This window comes from Dermacentor albipictus, chromosome 1 (assembly GCF_038994185.2).
Source record: "Dermacentor albipictus isolate Rhodes 1998 colony chromosome 1, USDA_Dalb.pri_finalv2, whole genome shotgun sequence".
NCBI lineage: Eukaryota > Metazoa > Arthropoda > Arachnida > Ixodida > Ixodidae > Dermacentor > Dermacentor albipictus.
The window spans coordinates 369,920,072-369,938,238 of record NC_091821.1 but is presented as its reverse complement, the minus strand read 5'-3'; the positions used below and the strand labels follow the sequence as shown (position 1 = coordinate 369,938,238).

Sequence of the window (18,167 nt, the reverse complement as noted above, 5' to 3'; positions counted from 1 at the left end):
GGAACTTTAATGAGGGCACGGCAAACTGCACACTAAGTATCGTACGCCGGAAGCGCCGGACGTGCCAGTGGGTGACCTGTTATGTTAAAATACCTGCCAATTGCTAGATAAAATGGGCAAAATTATCAGTTGGAAACTGCACGCTGCGCGGCAGCAACGTTTCGCTTTCATTCGACGAGAATTACACATAGCGCATTCCCTCAGTATGCCGACGGATTTGACTCTTCCCGCACGTCTAGTAGTTACAGAAGGCTTTCTTGAGCATTCCCTGTTTACACCAGTGATGCACCTGCACCGATTCACGGCATGCCTGACACATTTGCTCTAGTCCTGAAGGCTGTGAGTGTCATGGTCTTTTCTGCACCAAGAACTAAGAATTCGTTCCTCTTCCTGATCTCGACGGTCGCATTGGAAGCGTGCACCAACTTTGCAACTCCATACTAGCCCTTGGGGGAGACGCTATAGCTGTTCTGCTGCAACCAAGGGAAATGAAACAGACGCCGAGATGCAGAGGGCGCACGAATACACAGAGAGAAAAGAGGGCCGGAGTTGAAACAGCGCGCGCGCACAACCCGCGACGCGCTCGCGCGCGAGCGGCCCGAGACCTTTGGTGACCCCGCCCCCCGCGCGTGCGCCGTGAGGTCCGAACCCGGCGCCTGGCGAGGCTGCGCCCCGGTGACCCGACCAGTAACGCCGGGGCCAAAGGTCTCCGGGGTCAGCTGACCCCCGCCGCGGCGACCAATAGCGCAGACCCGCGGCTCGTCCAATCATGCTCCAGCGCGCAGGCGGGGCGTCGATTAAAAGTCGCAAGCGCGGCGGCGCACGACGGAATCGCCGAGATTGCGTGGGCGTCCACAATGGGTTGCCAAGCGCCGCGCATGGAGGGGACGCCTCAAAGCTTGCCGACTGGGACCGGGAAGCAGGGAACGGCGGTGTGTCCCCGCTGATGTGTGGACGCTTGCCGCTGCCGCACGTTCGTCAAAAGGACACGGGACCGTGCGCTGTTGTCAGCATGGTGGTCGGGAACTTCTATGGGAATTCTTTCTTGTCGAATATCGATCGCCCAGGTTGGCGACATCGACCAGCTGTGCTTGCAGAGGCTGTAAGCGGGACGACAGAAGAACCACCGATATCCACTGGCGTTTGTGGACGTTCTTCGTCGGCTGCTTTCATATCAGCAAAAGCTAACGAACTTTATGCTGAAGAAACCGTCTGTTTAATAACCCGTGAAAGCGGGCCTTTCACACGTTCTTCACATCAAGTTGTCGAAGCTTCTCTTTAACCAAACTCTTTTTTTTCTTTTCTAGAGAACATTTCCAGGTAAACATTTCAGGAACCATACAGTGCTCGCCAACTTTGCTAGAAGCAAATGGTGCGTCGAAAATTCCGCGTTTAATTTCTAATTAAAGCTCTGCTTGCGACTTAAGAGTACCCGACATTTTTGTTTTATGATAGGAAGTCGAGAAGACGTGATAAAGAATAAAAAGGAGAGAGAAAGAGAGAGAGAGAGAGAGAGAGATTTGGTGTCAGTGCGTCAAGCTTTTGGCTAAGAAAAACTTTACTGCACCTTTCTTTTTGAATAAACCATTTTCTTAATTACCTAGGCCGCGCACAGCTCTTGCAATAACATTTTTAAAGGAAACATTCTCGTCGGCCACTGGACCGTAATATGCGTACCACCTCGCGGCTTTCAAATTTTCCACGGTATATTCTTTGGCCGCCCCAAAATCAACTGCACTGCAAAGAGGTTTCATTTGCGGCGCCCAAATTCCAGCTCTTCCAGCCACATACAAGACCAAGCCGCACAGACTGTCCCTTCATTACGAGGGCCCTCTTTTCTTTTACGCGGAGCTAATCCCCGACCCACGCGCTCAAAAGCGCGTCGGCCCAGGATTAGACGAAGCGGCAAAGATCCCGTGTCACATCCCCGCTCGCCCCGTCACGCTACCGCGTGCAGTGGCGCGGGGTTATCGTGACCGCGCTCATTTTTAGACCGCCAGCTACCCTGCTCTCCCTGCCCACTGAGCCTCGCTCTATAGCTACCGTGCTTGTGAAGCTTGTGGTCCAGCTTTTGCACACGGTGAGGCGGCGGGGCTGCGTAACGCCGATAAAGAATTTTGCTGCCGTTTCTATATGGCCGCCGGTCGCCAGACCTCGGTTCCACGTTTTGCTGTCTTTTTTTGCTGTTGCCTTTTTTCGCCGTTCGCTGACTGAGGGTCGTATCGAGGCTTCATCGACGTCACCACCTCGTGCGCTACAGGCGACACGATTCCATTTACTCTGCCAAAGACTCGGGGAGAAGTGAGGAGCCTTGGGAACATTGGCGGCGTGGTGCGTAGCGTGCGCGAAGCACAGTCTGGAGAGATTTGGAGGTCGTCACTTCAGATGACATGTACTTGCGCAGCTTACTTTTGCAAGAAGGCGTAAAAGGTGCATCAGTTTGGCTAGCGCTTCGCTTCTCCTAATCGTCAATGTCTCTCTTTCTGGAAGTGGAGTACATGTCAGGCCATGTCGAACCTATTCGCCCTTTTTGATAGACGCAAAGTCACACGAGACGTCGAGATAGAGTTCTGAGAAAGTTGATAATTGATAGGGCGCCAACAAAAAGAACAGTATTCAGAAAGTCACCAAAGTAAAGTTTGAGAACGAGTGCAAAGAAAAGACAACGCTGGGAGGCAATGCGCACTGTACTGATTACAATGCACTATGGGCCATTCAGCAGAAAATATGCAACTCAAGTCTATGTCGCGCTAGTTTATTCATGTAAATTTTTCGACGTAAAGAACGAATTGCTGGATGCACTCGAAAAGCTTAGCATTGTTTCTCTTAAAAAGATGAAGAAGATGTACGTAAGCTTCTTTTCTACAATTACTGGTATTTTCAAGAAAGGAGTCACTCTGTTACGTTCCTCACAGCCTATGTTCCTTTATGCTTTCACAACTACAGAAAGGCTTTAGGCATGTAATCCTTTAGGCATGTACAAGGTAATTTTACAGCTACAGTTCTACAGCAGAAAAATCGCTTGAAGTTAACATTTTGGTAGTACCAGATAGTTACTGTCTAGATCGTTACTTTGTCGATTTGTCGAGTTGCAAACATATCCCCATAGCTAGGATGAGCGCAACGAACTTGTCAACTCACACTAAGTGATTTGTCCTGTTACAAGCCCACAGAGTCACGGGAGAACACAAAGCAGTTTCTGTCTTTCCGAGTTCAAGAAAGCGTATCCTTGATTTTTTCACCATCCTACTGCCTGCCTGGTTGCCTTGTTTGCTGACAGCACAGAAGTAGCTTTGCTTTGTTAGCTTTTCCTTTCCCCCACGCATGAGCAACAAATATTCTCTCCACGCCTGTAAGGCTGGTTTTTTTGCACTTACTTAGCATGCACCATGAAGCCCCCTTTCAGGATCGACTGTTTGCGCTTTAGGCATAATAATATATTCCTCCTTGCGGGGCTTAGATGCTGTTAAACGGAGGTATATTTTGTAACTACGAAAATAAAAATGAAAACAGCGAGTGCGCATAGAGGATATTTCTCGTTCTCTTTCTTGATCGAAGTGGGTTCTACATAGCTTTCCAAGCACATCATTTTATTAGATTCTCATGTCAGCAGCGTCAGTGACGGTTATCATTACGAATGTTCTGTTTCAGCTTTATCAGCGCCTTGTCTTTCTTACCATTCTTCAGCTGTGTGAGCGGTTCTTAGTCAAAGCTAGCACTACATTCGGACAGTCGACACAGCTGGCGCAAACCACTGAAGAAGAAGAACTTTGTTGAATTTGGGAAAAGGGGATAGGGGATTGGGAGCTTGACGGGTGGGGCCCCAAGTCAGGGGCTCCACCGGCTCCTTCCGCCAGCCGGACGTTACCTGTAGAGGAGCCTTCTGCACCTCCGGGTCTAAGCTGGCTAGTTGCGCCTCCCATTGCTCCAGAGTGTTAGTTGGATTGTACTTCGCTAAATAGGCATTTACACTTAAGGACGAATCGAAGTTAGCGAATTACTTCTTCGCGTCGCCCCAGCACGCACGATTGCGTAGTTGTGCGCCCTTTCTGAAGTTTCAGGTCTTGAAGTTACACATAAGTGAGGCTTATTTCCGAGCTTCGTATTCGCTATAGTAGCCTACGCGCAAAATCGCAAAACAAAGAAACATTTCACTGTGCCTTGACCAAAATTTATACCAGGTATTTGACATAACTGTAAGCCGAACATGTAAATAAGAGTATTGCGGGTCAGAGTACTACAATATCGTAGTACAATACTAATGACATTATTCGCGATATTATTCGGCGCTGGCTGAGAACAGGGCGTCGAACGGAACCTGAACCGAAAGCAATGCCCAAACCGTAATCTTGGATGGCTCTGAACTTGAATTGAAACCGATATTTTGGAACGTGCTTGAACCCAAAGTGAACCTGAGCCGAAAAAGAAATGACAATGGTTAGCGGTTCTGCCTGAAACTGTTCAAGCATGTAAGGTGACGACGGGTGCTCAATTGTTTGCATGATTCTTCAAATAACTACTTCAATAGGTGCAACCTATACTAGCAGATTGTTAGGACTAACGAGTTGCATTATGAGCGACAGTGGGGATAAACGATGCGTATGTGCTGGTAACTTCAGCCACCTCGGCACAAACGCTGGCACTATTGAAGTCGACCATGCCAGTTGTGTTCCGCGGCTGAAAAGTTGTTTCAAGGACTCCGCGGAATCAACGTTTCGGAGGAGGTTCCCAATGCGGCCGTTAGGCCAACTTGCTACTAAAACTAGATTAACTAGGTGAACACGGAGAGCGCTTGAGATGATGTCCTTGAGGAAGGTTATCAACGAGTTCAACTGCATGATTTAATGTAACCATAACAAAGTGGTAGCTAATGAATGCCGTCTACTTCTCAGTGAGTGGTAATCGCGACTGTAAATGGGACGCGAAATCTTATTTTTTTTACGTGTCGAGTTTCAACGCACGTTTGATGCTTAGCTAAGCAAAGTGCAACGCTCTTCGAGTTGTAGGAGTTATTCGTGGGGCATAATATGCGTGCTTTTGACTTCTTTGTCCACCCTTAGCCAACACAAGATCACGCGAATGTGCAGGTGAGCAAGGAAGACCGAGGTATGGTTCAGCACAAACCGTCCTTGTTCATCGTTCAGGTGCATCAGTCCTCACCTGCATAAAAAATAAAATGCAGGAAACTGAACGAAATGCCAAATGCAGGCTGCTTCCTTTGCTACAGACTAGAAGCTTTAAGTTGTAATTTATATTATAGCATGAGAATTCGGGCCGTCTTCGATGCTATAGTTCACATGCCACAGGTCACTCTACCAGCCCTATAGTAAAAATGTGAAGCAGAACGAAAATTAAGTGACTTTGCTGCTGTCAAAGTAACGAGTGTGGAAGCTACGCAGTCATTATGGTGACGCAGGGCGTCTTATTAATTACTTCCATCTTTAATACGTACATGAAAGTTCTCCTGTATCCGTGTAATGCTTTCGTAAATTTTTGCCTTCTCCTGATGAAATTTACGCATGCGCCATGCGGACATGTCGATAGCATTATGCAGCGTGTCGTCATGGGCCAGGATAAGAAGGAATGCACCGAACCGGTTTGCCAACCAGCTCAGTTCAGCCTAGCTTAGCGAATAAGTTGTTGGATGGATGGATGGATGCGAAACTTTAATAAGGTCCTGAGGTACGCGACCCAGCGCGCTGCGGGCCGCTCCCACGTTGGGACAGTCAGGCCTTGCCCGACCGCCGCATCGTGGGCCCTCTGGACAGCCCATAGTTGCACCCCGGCATCAGGGCTCTTGATAGCGGAGAGCCACTTGTCTTCATTGATTTCTTCTGTGCCTCGTAGCGAGGGGCAACGCCAGAGCATATGATCTAGGCTAGCGATGTCATTGCAATGCCTGCAAGAACTAGTGGCATAGGTGTCGGGATAAATTTTGTGGAATAAAGCCGGGCTGGAATATGAGCCTGTTTGCAGTAATCTGAGGGTCAATGCCTGCGCTCTATTTAACTTCTTGTGTGGAAGGGGAAACTCTCTCCTGCCGAGATAAAAGTGCTGCGCAATTTCGTTATATGTGGTCGGTTGATCTCTATTCTCCACCGTTGTTAACAGTTAAGTTGTTAACATTTTTTGATCTCTATTCTCCACCGTTGTTAACAGATAAGTTGTTAACATTTTTTTATTTCTCCAAACGGGAACTGAACCGGAACGAAATCGAAGCGCGTTGAACTCGAACCCGAACTAAATCGGTATTTTTTTTTTCGTTCCAACACTAGTTGAAAACACTTGTAAAAGAAAAGGAGTAGGTAGCCGTTGTCACTTTGCAGTGGAATATACTCTTCTATTTATTATAGAAATCGAGTGGGAGAGAGCATACAGTACACGTAACGTGCATGTGCACTTACCCACGTACACGTGCGAGGACATGTACCGACACGCATTGCGAAGCTTGTCTTTCTTCATTTTATTTTGTAATACCGTAGCTTGCAAACTTTTCTAGAAGTCTAAAAACGATTTGTCACAAAACGTTTTACTTTAACACAGCTTTATGAAAACAACTGCCAGTTGTGTGCGAACATGCTCTACAATTTTTTCACATAACAGTTTGGAAGTTAACGAACAGTTCGACATATGCTAGAATCGTTTAACCAACTGTAGAATTAAATGAAAGTATATGCTGAATATCACCCAAGAGCGCTGCAATAAATAATCTGCCATTAGTATAATTCTGTACACCAAGTGCCGCGTTTTTTCTTTGGGTTTTGTTGAAATTTCTGGAAACAATTTCGGCATTCTCAGCGCTAAAGTAGGAATAACTTTCAATTCGTAGAAATCATGCACATGCGAAGGAGGGATTCCTTGGCGAAGTACCCATTTCTGTTAAATGTTATTCTTATGTTCATGCACACAATCGGCGATTATTAACGAGCAAACCGAGAAATTGAAAAAAAAAATAGAGGAAGAAAATGTAGGAGGGGAACCGAACTCCGCCTTTCAGAAACAGCGTTCGCTAGAGCTTCATAAAACGATACGAGAACGTCCTAAGCACTTCTGCTGCTTCTCCGGCAATCCTTGAAAGAACGTGTACAGGCGCGTGTACTAAGAAGCAAGGTGTTTGGCGACGATAGCGGCTGCAGCGAAGGGATTACCACGCCTGCAGATTAAGGAAGAGCGGAGGAGTAGTGCTAAAGAAGAAAGACCAAGAGTGGTGTATGTCGCATTAAGAGAGGAGCCTGTCGCTGCCTAATCTAAAGCATGCGATGATGGTGGCAAGGAGAGGATGGTGGCTTCTTATTCTTAAGATCTCTCTCGCAGAACATACCAGAGAGCAAAGTGGCGCGCACGTTTGTTATGCGAGGAGTGCACCACGGGCAGAAAAAGACACGTCACATAAATAGTTAAAATAAGAAGTCATCGTCTGTTCAGAGAGGGATTAATCTTCTTAAAGAAGTCAGCTTCCGAAGATTGCATGTTTTCTAAATTGCACCTCTTTCACGGAAGATTAACGACGTCGCTTGCTTTTGTGAGGGCTTGTACCGGCGATTAGGAGCACAGGTTCCGCAAAGAGGGAGCGATGAGGGGCTGTTTGAGGCTTTAGCTGAACACTGCCACGCGATGGACATGTTTGAGAACCTGACAGCTATCGTGTTCACCTAACGCTTCTGCGGTGCCATGCACCGCCCCAAAAACAGCGCAGACCACAAGCGAGCCGAAGTCTTTTGCTAAGAAACTTGCATGTGGTGTTGTGCATTATAACCACAGGTCTTTGCGTTATCTCATCAGCAACTGGCAAGTATGCAATAGTCTAGTTAATCTTACTGAAATGAAACGCAGTTGACTGCCTGTACCTGTGCCGTACGCCTTGTTACTTCTGGCCTGCGGCCCTCAACGTTTCTTGGAGTGTCTACCTGGAGCCGAATAGTCAAACTTTATACGCTTGTGTCGATGGCACGAGGAATTGTACTTCACTGATATTTGAGCACCTGTGATGCGAAATTCTACTCAGAGAAATGAAGAGAAAATGCCAGAAAAAGCACGGAGGTGGGCTTGCGTAACGGCCTGCTGCCAACACTGCACGGAAGCATACAGGAACCGAAAGTCAGAATGTCACCTACGGACCAGAGCTCAGCGTTAAGGGCTTGGCCAAATTGTTAGAAGCGGAGCAGTAGCCTGAAAAAGGTATCCATTCAAATGGGGTAATGAGTGCTTCTTATGAAGTTATGGCTGAAGCCACGTGGGCTTTCTGTGGCAGTATAGATTCACTGTTTCAAAGCATATGCACGTTTAGCGAACATATTTCGTCGGATATCATTGGCTGAAAAACACACGTCGGGAAGCGCGGCATTTTAAGTACTGATCGGAATTGCTGACTATTATGTATACGTTCTTCTATGTATAGTATGCATACCTTAGTATGTATACGTATGACACCTTGGTGGCGCCAAAATCTACCCCTCATCGAAGAATCTCTGTTTATTACGAACTACTCTCCATCCACCTTTCTCCATATGCGGATATTTTTTCTGTCGCATAAAACAATTAAATTGTCTAAAGTTTCTTACTTTGCCTTATTTTCTTATATTATCTATCCTCTGCTCACCTCCGCTCATGTCGATGCAGAACTAATGCAAGAAAAAAGAAAAGAAGGTGGGAAATCCATAAAATCATCTGCGTTCCTTGGCGATGAGCTTACAAAGCGCACTGATGGTGTTGTTTTACGAACACGCGAATCTTTCAATATACTCCTCCGAATCGCTTAGCAAGTAATGCGGATTATGCACCGAAGGCAACTCGTTCGGCACAACGCAAACACCGCGAGGAATTCATTTCCTCGGACTAAGCACGCGCGCCAAGCCAGCGAGTATACAACGGCAAAATCGGTGCGCAACGCGGCGGTAATCGTCTCCTCAAGCATCTGGCACTAATCGTTCGAGCACGCCCCGAGACATCGTATGAAAAACTGAGACCTGCGCACATACAGCTCTGTCGGATCCGATTGCGCAAAGAAATACAAATAAAGGAAAAAAATATAATCAGCGAAACCTAAACGCGATTAACGACGTCGTCCTTGCATGCGCATGGGAATCGGCTTGGAAATCGGCGCGTGCGTCTTCGGCGGCAAAGCATCCGGACGATTCGCGCCTCGCATAATCGGGTTCATTACAACTCGCGCGACAGTTGCCATCCCCATTGGCTGCCCAATGTGTGTGTGTGTCTGTGTGTGTGTGTTCCACTTTTGCAGTTTCTCATTGCTTTCTCCCGTGCAGGGTGAAGAGGCTCGAACGGCTGCCAGGCGGAGATAATTGACTTATCCCCGAAGCCACCCCTTCTTCGCCCAAGAAAAACCGAGCTGGTCGCTGAATTCATCGCCCTTTTGAGAAGGACCGAGTTTTCTCTGCCTTCGATGCACGAGCGGGACTGTGTTATGCGGTCCTGAGCCTCTGCTTCTTGCGGAATTCTCCGCCATCTTCTTTCTCTTTGCGGCATCCAAAGAAAACCGCTTTTCCATGCTCTGGCGCGCGAACTGACGCGATTTGCAAGGGAGCTTTCGAAAGCCGCCGTAGCAGATAGCAAGCAGCAGTAACCGACTACTTTCGAGCCATATATACGTTGACAATCGTTTCGCCAATGACGCGAGCGCAACTTATGCTCGATTCGGGGATGGTTATGCTATAGGGTGTTTTGGGAACATTCGAAGTCGGAAACGGCACTGCGGAGTTGCACGGAGCAAGCGGCTTATGCGCGCATTGTTGAAGTCGGGAGCAGAAACTCGGAGAACTGGAACGAGCCTTATTGCCAGACACTAAGAGTTTTTATGCTTGGGGGACGAATATGTAACGTAAGAGGCGCTTGGAACACTACAGAGAGGGAGGATATTTGGTTGGGAGGACGGCGCTTTTTTTTTTATTCATCTTTCTCTCTGCCAGCTTTAGGAAAATGAAACGCTTCGTGACGTACTTTCCTATCTCGGTAGTCTTGTCAGCTTATTTTCGGGATGCGACGTAAGAATATGTGGGAAATCCGGATTCACTGAAAGACTCCTAATGTTGTCTTCGACTACCTTACACGCCGCAGTAGCAACTTTATATACTATGAGGCGATGGCTTTCTACTGCGGAGGTTCTGGTGTCTAATCCCGCTCGCAATGTATCCATACCTATGGACGTTGAATGTGAGAACGCTCGTGTGATTAAAACTGCGGTGGCATCACGAAGTAAAAATTAATCTGTAGCCTCAGTCTCTAAGGTGTCGCTCCCAGCCCACATTAGTACAACTTTAGAACAAATACCAGCAGCTAAAATGAGTAGACATTTTACTGCTGAGTTCTGTTTTCCTGCTTATGAACAAGGGTTCACCAAAGGAAGGAAACGCAAAACACGATTGATGGCGAGTTCCATACATATACAGAATCTGCGAGAACTGAATCGTTCTTAATATGGATTATAGACGCCTAATTATAGGCGTCTTCTTCTACGACGTCTGATGCAGAACTGTGCGTCAAAATCTTGAAGGTAGAATGTGAGCTATCCTCGCTTCCTTAACTGCTAAGGTGGCTCGTCTCCCATTGATCAGAACTGCAGCTGTACCCTGTCATTATCTCCTCGTCTGACTTTTGCTTTGTAGAACTTCTCCATGTGTACCCTTGCCGCCGAGCTACAGGAAGGAGTCGCATCTGTGCGACGAGTCGCGTCATTGAGAAATCTGACACTTCTCACTCCTAAGGATCGTTGTTGTTTCCTTCTAGCTCGTTCTAAACCTCTGAACCTCCAAGTGCTACTGACAAGTTGCGATTTTTGTTCTCCAGGACTTGAAGAATACCTGAAGGTGCTGCAGAGATATCTGAGGCTGCATCACGGTGTGTTGTGTGCACCCGCGTAAATGAAGGCGTCTGCATGCTTGGGTTGCAGGATATAGTTACTAATTAGCGCGTCTGGCTATCTACCGCACATGGTAAATATTTTCTGAGCTCGATACGCGCACTGCGGAGAGAGACAGAACAACATTATTCCCCAAAGGTAGAACTGACCATGTGACCCATTCAGTCGCAGGCTGGCGGAACCCACCCGCGACGTCTTGGGCGTGTAGAAAGGTTGCGGCCTAGATGCGACTGTCGGTTGATCGCAGGATGTGGTCCCATGCTTCCGGTGAGGGAGATAGTAAGAACTGAGAGTGAGGAGGGAAGGCCGTATACATCCCCGTAGCATGAGGGCGAAAGTGGCCGGTGCATTGCACGAGAGGCAGTGAGGCTCACGGTCGCCCGGATACATACGGAAAAGTATGTAAGGATTAGAGAAAGGAGCCTGTTTGTAGTTGATGCCGACAGTAGCCTGCTTGCGGTTGAGACGAGGGTGAGGGGGCGGGGGTATAAAGTAGCTTACTCATGCGATAATGGTATGTCTTGATGGGGTGTATTTTTCGCCTTTCAACGCGGTAGCGTTAAGGAACCGTTGTCAGATGGGAAGAGGACTTGGCACCTTTGAAGGTGCCTCGTCGATGAGCTTACATGTACTCATCAACACAGCATCATTCGAGAGACCGTGACAAGTAATCCGACGTGGGCATCCGGCGTCGAACGTCCGGTCGGCAAAAAGATTTTCGAAATAACCATACCAAGGCCCTCCACGCGACGCAAGGAATTTACTGAACTAATCGAATTTCTCAAGCTATTATACGTGAAAAAATCTTGAACTAGACTTTCACACAACCTACAGACATGATGGCTGTCGGATTGTAATTTGACTATACGAGAAAACATAATTCTGTTACGTGAAAACTCAAAGAAACCCCTTTTCCAGCGTTTCTACCATTCACAGAGCAGCCGCAGCGTCCGCCATTTGCGCACGCCGGCGCGCGGGTGTCTTGGGGGCCAGGGAGCGGCGCGCCCGGTTCCTTGCAATACCTCCAGCTGGATCTCACCTCCGTCGCATCGCGGCCCACGCAAGAGGCCGCGTTTCTATCACAAAGCCCGCCTTCGTGCATAGCGTTCACGGCCAGCGTTTCTCGGTAAACATTAGGGTTACATACGCTCCACTTGCTGTGAAGCGTGAGAAGCAGTCAGGGATCTTTGAATGCTATCGCATTCCGCTATTAAAGGTGAAGCTTAAGCGTCCTCCTAATTTTGTATTAATGTGAAGAGAATTTAGACAACATCCAAAATAAATGAAACTTCGTTCACTTTCCGTTCACTTTCCATTAATTTCTGGAGCGGGCAACGTTGAATTGAAGAGTTCCTTTTTTCCAACATCCAACAATGTGGTGCATAAGCACTTAACGTTTAATGAAGATGAAAATTCTGGCTTTTAAAGTCGATAAACGAGTAGATAAAACGCCGTAATGTAGCCGCTAGCTGACAGTTCATGTTCGTTTAGTCCCAGGATGCTCGGTCATGTATAAATCAGTTGTCGCTGCCGCACGCAAAGGACATGACCTGGTTCCCAAACGTCGTCTTCGCCGCGCAGCTGATGGGATGATTGTGTAGTGCGGCAAAAGGAACACTCGGGGGCTGTGAGAGACGCAGTTTAGTTGAGGGCTGCAAATTAATTTTGACTCAGAGCTCGGCGCACACATTTCTGGCTGCATTTCTCTTTCGCTCCCCATTCCCCTTCCCACGTATAGGGTAGCAAACTGGACTCAGTATGGTTAACCTCCCTACCTTTCCTTCTTCCCTTCTCTCTCTCTATCTCTGTGATCCCCCATAAAAAATTGGGCCACCTTAACGTGTAATCGAACCCGGGATCCTCGTGCGCAGCAGCAGCGGTCACTGAGCGTCGGCGGTGGGTGTCTTGGGCTCGGACCGAGTGTCGCCACTGTAACGCAAGAGAGCGTGCGTGGCGGCGAAACAGAGCGCAATAGCTACAAAAAACAATTTCACGTCCCTGTATAAGCTTGAAGAGTATAGCCTAGTCGTTGACTAAAGTCCTTACCGCATTTATTGCCCGGAACGCCATTAAAAGCCGCCACGCAAAGTATGCCGGTGTCGCAGCTTGGAGCGCCACTAAGCGCCGCATCAAAGGCCCTTGCAGAGAGACGTGCGTTATGTAGCCGTCCCGATTTTTTGGACGTGCACGACACGCGCTGTCGAGAAGGAGAGGACAGCAGAAAGTGGCGGGTGGAAGGCAAACACTGCAGTCAGAGAAAAAAAAAGCAGAAGACATCAAACAGATAGAGTGAGAGAAAAGAAGTGCGAATGCTGGCGGAGAGAGCGAGAACAACTAACAACGTCAAAGGGCGTACGTATAGCCTGCAGCGTGTGCGGCCTTTACCTTTTTTTTTTCTGGAGCACGAAGCGCGCGTGCGCGCCGCGAAGGACCGTAAAACACGGGCATTCATGAATGCGTATTTGCACGTCTCTTTCGACAACGCCAGACGCAAGACTATACGACGCGCAATTCGTTCGAGGGTCACCACGCAGCCAAGGTTCGCGCGAAAGGTCGCGCCGAGCACTCGATCCGGGGGCGCATCGGAGAGTCGAAGCGGGCCTGCGCTGTGCGTGAAATTGGCTCCACGACCCCTCATAATGGGCCGTCTCAACAGTCGACGCGCGACGTTTTAATTTTATAGCGCGGAAAGGTGAGATGAATCTCCGGAGCGCGTTTATCTTCTGTATCTTCTTATTTGGTGAAACGACCGCAAGAAGCACTAGATGCAGTTGGGTGACCGTTAGCAAACAAAACTTTTTTTTATATAATTCGGGAACACTACGCAACAGCTTTACCTTTATAAACCGTCGAGCTTTCTTATGTAAATACGAGGACAAATATACACAGGGGGATAATATTTAGGTTTTATTTCAAAATCGCGTGTGCTAGGTAGCTTAATTTTTGTCATTCGAAGAGGCGAACATTACTAGCGCGAGGTATTGAAATGCGTATATCTCACAAATTAACAAAAATTCGGTTAAATTTTTCATTACGTACCCTACGACGCATATTGCAATTTAAGAATTGTAGCCGGTGAGCTTGCGAGACGTGTCCAGTGAAATGAATTTCCACGATGACACCTGTTTCCAGAAATAACTTTCCAAAGCGTGGAACGAAACACATGGGCGTTCCGGTTACTTTGCTGCTTCAATGCAGGAAAGAGCGTTTTGTTAGGAAAAGTAAGTGGAACAGCAGTGAATTTTTACGGTAAGTTGGATGGCGCATATCCCCGTACTGGCGTCATTCTGTAAATTCATTCCAAGTGGATGCGCCTTGCGAACTAACCGGTTACCATTAGTTAATTTAAATATTTGCCGGAAAGCAATTTTAAAGATAATGAGTGGATTTTTGTGAATTAGTTGAACATGTGTTTCGATTTCTCGTGCAACCAATGTCCACCTCTCTGAATAATCTAGCTCAAGCACTAGAATGATGCTGTCTGCAACAGGCTATCTTAAAAATGTCATAAATCTTAAAAATGACTACACTGTATTGTAGACATGGTTTGCCAATAATTAGCGATAAAAGACATTTAGAGCAAGTTGAGTAGGTATTTAAATTATACCACCCCCACTTGTAACGCTCAACGCAAGAGAAAGATGAACACATAATCACATCTTCTTTAATTCTGTTTTCTTCTGCGATGCATGCAGAACGTAAAGTACACATTTTGGCGTATTCCGCTCACATAGATGTAACTCTGGATATGGCATAATTTCCCATACTCCTTTCTATGATGTATTACGTACAGTATAGATCGAGCTTCAACGTGTGACCAGAGTTACCTTTGTCGTGCCTTGCTTTCACAGTTATCTCCGCTAACTCACGAATTTTGTTATTCCTTGTTATTTCTTTCTCTCTTCGGCGACTTCTCATGCCGTACCCAATCTCCATTGATGGACACACTATCAACTATGGAAAGACCCATCAATTATTGGGACAATGAGCAACATTTGGGCTCTTCAAAAATAATCCCATCCAAACATACGTTGCTGCAAATTGCTTCAGGGTGCATATTCGACATCCTTCCCGCGCCCCCTCCAACCACTTGGCGTACTTACCCTTGCAGAGACGTCGTTTCACGTTTTCTGAAGTTATCATCCCCCATCCAGTGTGTCTTCCATTAGCATACATACTTGCAGCAAAGACTTGATTCCCCTTGTGGTGTCTCCAACAGCCTCAGGTGCGCCCACGTGACGGGTGTAAAAAAGGTGGCCAATCAGCCAAAAATAACACTGAGACTGAGGAGGTCATTGATGCACCCTAGAAATGGAAGATACGTCCACGTACTACTCTTGTGGAACAACAGAAACTGCTGAACATTTTCTGTCTTTATACCCTGCACGACGTCGAGCGTGGACATCTCCGGACAGCATTGAACCGGCTGAACTCTAGACCACTTTCGGAAATGAAGATCCTTGGACCGTGGCCGTGCGCGTCGATGACCAGAAAGTCACGAAAGCATTATCGAAGTACCTCGAGTAGACAGGTTTGACGACCGTTTATAGACTCGGTGCGCACCTTCGATTGAGCACAAAAATGTGCTCTCTCTCTCTTTATACCTATGTATATCACCCTTACCCAGTGCAGGGTAGCAAACCAGACATGCGTATGATGAATCTTCCTGCATTTTCTCGCTTCTGTTTCTCTCTCTGTGTCTCCTGATTCTGCGCAGAGGTGAAAATTTTGATAATTGAAGGAAATTGGTCGCGCCTGCCTAACTAGGTGGCCTAACTTATTAGGGTTCACTATAGTTGTTCTCGAGCTTTCTTCGACACCTCGCATGTCCAGCGGCAGCCGACAAATCTCGCAAACTTTCTACCCCTGTATTTCCGTGCAGTACTGTCTGCTCTGCCGGCAGCCAGAGGTCCGAGGGTCGGCACATTGGCGCTAATGCATGCCATATACCCAGGAATACCGATAGCCGCGAGCCGAGCTGTTATAGCTGTTTCATCTTGCGAGTACCGTTGTGTTTTTCGTTCTTCCGTCGTTTTCTCCAAAGTGTTTCTAACGCTTTTGGCTCTGGAGTGCCCTCGTCCTCCTGTTTTAGGATTTCGGGATCTCTGCGTCCACGCTTACGAAGGCGACAGTGCCCTTTCCACTGTTGGACAGTGCCAGCATGTGTTCACTGAGCTGTATTCAGTTCACCAGCATGTGAGCCCACTAGACTAGATTTTCTGCAAATCCCGGTACAAAGCGTGGCACTTCACTGTGTAAGAATCGTTGAACATATTACTAAAACGACAAATTATTTTTACGTTATCTAAATATGTGAGCCATTCTCAACCCATCCCCTAACCCGCACACATGAACCCGCGCGCACGTCCTTGCAGGTATTTCGTGCACTCCTATACGCAAACAGCCTATCACGATGCCGGTGCATGGAGATCAGACGTTTCGGCGAGCGAATGCTCCTGTACTAGGCAAGTGATACTGCATCTCGGTGAATTATTAGTCCGCGCATCTGTGTCAAATAAGTCTTAGTCTCTGCTGGTGTGTTACTTTGACGAGACTGACCCCCGTATTCAGAAACGCACCTTGACTTGAAGCCCATGCTTGACTTGATTTTAATGACGCCTGTCGCGAACGCACCGTAAGAAACGCGATGAGCATCTTGGGCGCGTTCGCAACAGGCGTCATTTATATCAAGTCAAGCATGGGCTTCAAGTCAAGATGCGTTTCTGAATACGGCGGTAAATGAGCCTTAGTAAGTATGCGATTCCGTCAGTTGAATTAGGTTATGCGACCGTAAATCCTTCAGTGTAAGTCGACGAGCCCGCGAGTGTCACTGAAACTGCCCGAGTCTGATTTTTGTGAGCCTGAGTGCCAAAGAACTAGGCGGTGTTTTACTTTGTGGAGTAAATCCCAGTAAGCCAAGCTGGGATAGTTGGTGAATTTCTGTCCGAGTGAGGATAAGACTAGCTGTGCTGAGTGTGATGCGAGCCCTAAACTGAAGATATATTCTGTGAGTATATAAGATTGAGTGACTTCCGTTTGCTTTGTTGACCTACGCAAGAGACTTCGTAGCGGACGGCTCCGTATTATGAGGGCTTCCCAAATTTCAGTGTGTAATTGGATGTTTGTAGACGAATGCTCTTGTGTTCCGTCACCATCTGGATCTAGCCGGTATGGAACCTGTGACTGCGCTTAGCTCAAGAAAACCACGGTGACTGAGCCGCCGCAGTATGGAGTTTTCTAATAACAAAAAAATATAATAACTGCCCAAGGTTTCTCAGAGCAAGCACACATCTATAACCGTACAGTGCTGGATGCGAGCGCTGGGTCACGTCTTGCGACAGTGAATCAATAAAGCAGTCAGAAAAAAATTGACGGAAGATTGTGAAAACTGCAAACAAGCGTGAAAGGAAAGTACAGGTTGTTTCATTGTCATAATTGTAGGTGCGAGACCGATTGCCAGCAGTCAAATGCAAACAGAAGCGAGCACCCTGGTGATCCGCGGAGGCCTATCAAGCAATGTTAACAGCCCAGGGCGGTTCATTCTTCTTCTTCTTCTTCTTCTTCTTCTTCTTCTTCTTCTTATTATTATTATTATTATTATTATTATTATTATTATTATTATTATTATTATTATTTGTTTTAAACACATATACACAATTAATAGGAAAGTTAAAGCGAGGAGCAGGCTGGCAACTTCCATCGGAAGGGGCACAACGCCTGCCTACTCTTCAGAGGGGAGGTGACAGCAACAGCAGAAATCTAAAGACTAAAGTAGAACACAGTACAGATCACACACAGTATAGGGCCAGTCACCGAAGGTCACCCTACTACAGAAAGTTGAATAGAATAGTTTCGACGCTACAAACGTGAACCTAATTGGTTAACTCTAGAAAAGTAAGTAGGGCGTGATGAGCCTGATCACGTTTAAACGCACAACCACTGGGGTATAAACGTTCGTCGAGTGCTGTTCATCGCAAGAAGTTGGGAGCACGCATCGCAGCTCGCGGAAGGGCGATGAATTTTTTTCTCTCTTGCTGCGACGCCCCGGCTGGCGTGACGCAACCAAAAGCATGACCAGCTGTACGTAAAAGCGTGAGAGGTCCATCCTTGGCGGTCATGCGCGCGTTGTCCATGATATAGCAGCGGATACCATCGATCCGCGGAATGCAGAGCGTGAAGCATAAGCAGCGACCCAGCTGTGGTCGAGAGGCTGTTCCCCACTGCCCCGGCGCTCGATAGCACAGCGCGTTCTGAGTCGTGCCGGCGGCGTGCGAAGTCAATAAGGTCGCAG

The 18,167-nt window shown here is 47.4% G+C and overlaps 1 long non-coding RNA gene across 1 annotated transcript in view; it reads right to left on the bottom strand.

Moving 5' to 3' along the window:
• Window positions 1–1,005: 1,005 nt before the first annotated feature.
• The window catches only part of LOC135904126 (uncharacterized), a 65,460-nt gene continuing 48,298 nt past the window's right edge, over window positions 1,006–18,167 (bottom strand). Inside the window, exons 2-4 of the long non-coding RNA XR_010565017.1 lie at window positions 12,923–13,121; window positions 12,711–12,805; window positions 1,006–1,100 (exon numbers count right to left, since the gene is read on the bottom strand). This is a non-coding gene — a long non-coding RNA (uncharacterized lncRNA). The remainder of the gene's footprint in view (window positions 1,101–12,710; window positions 12,806–12,922; window positions 13,122–18,167) is intronic.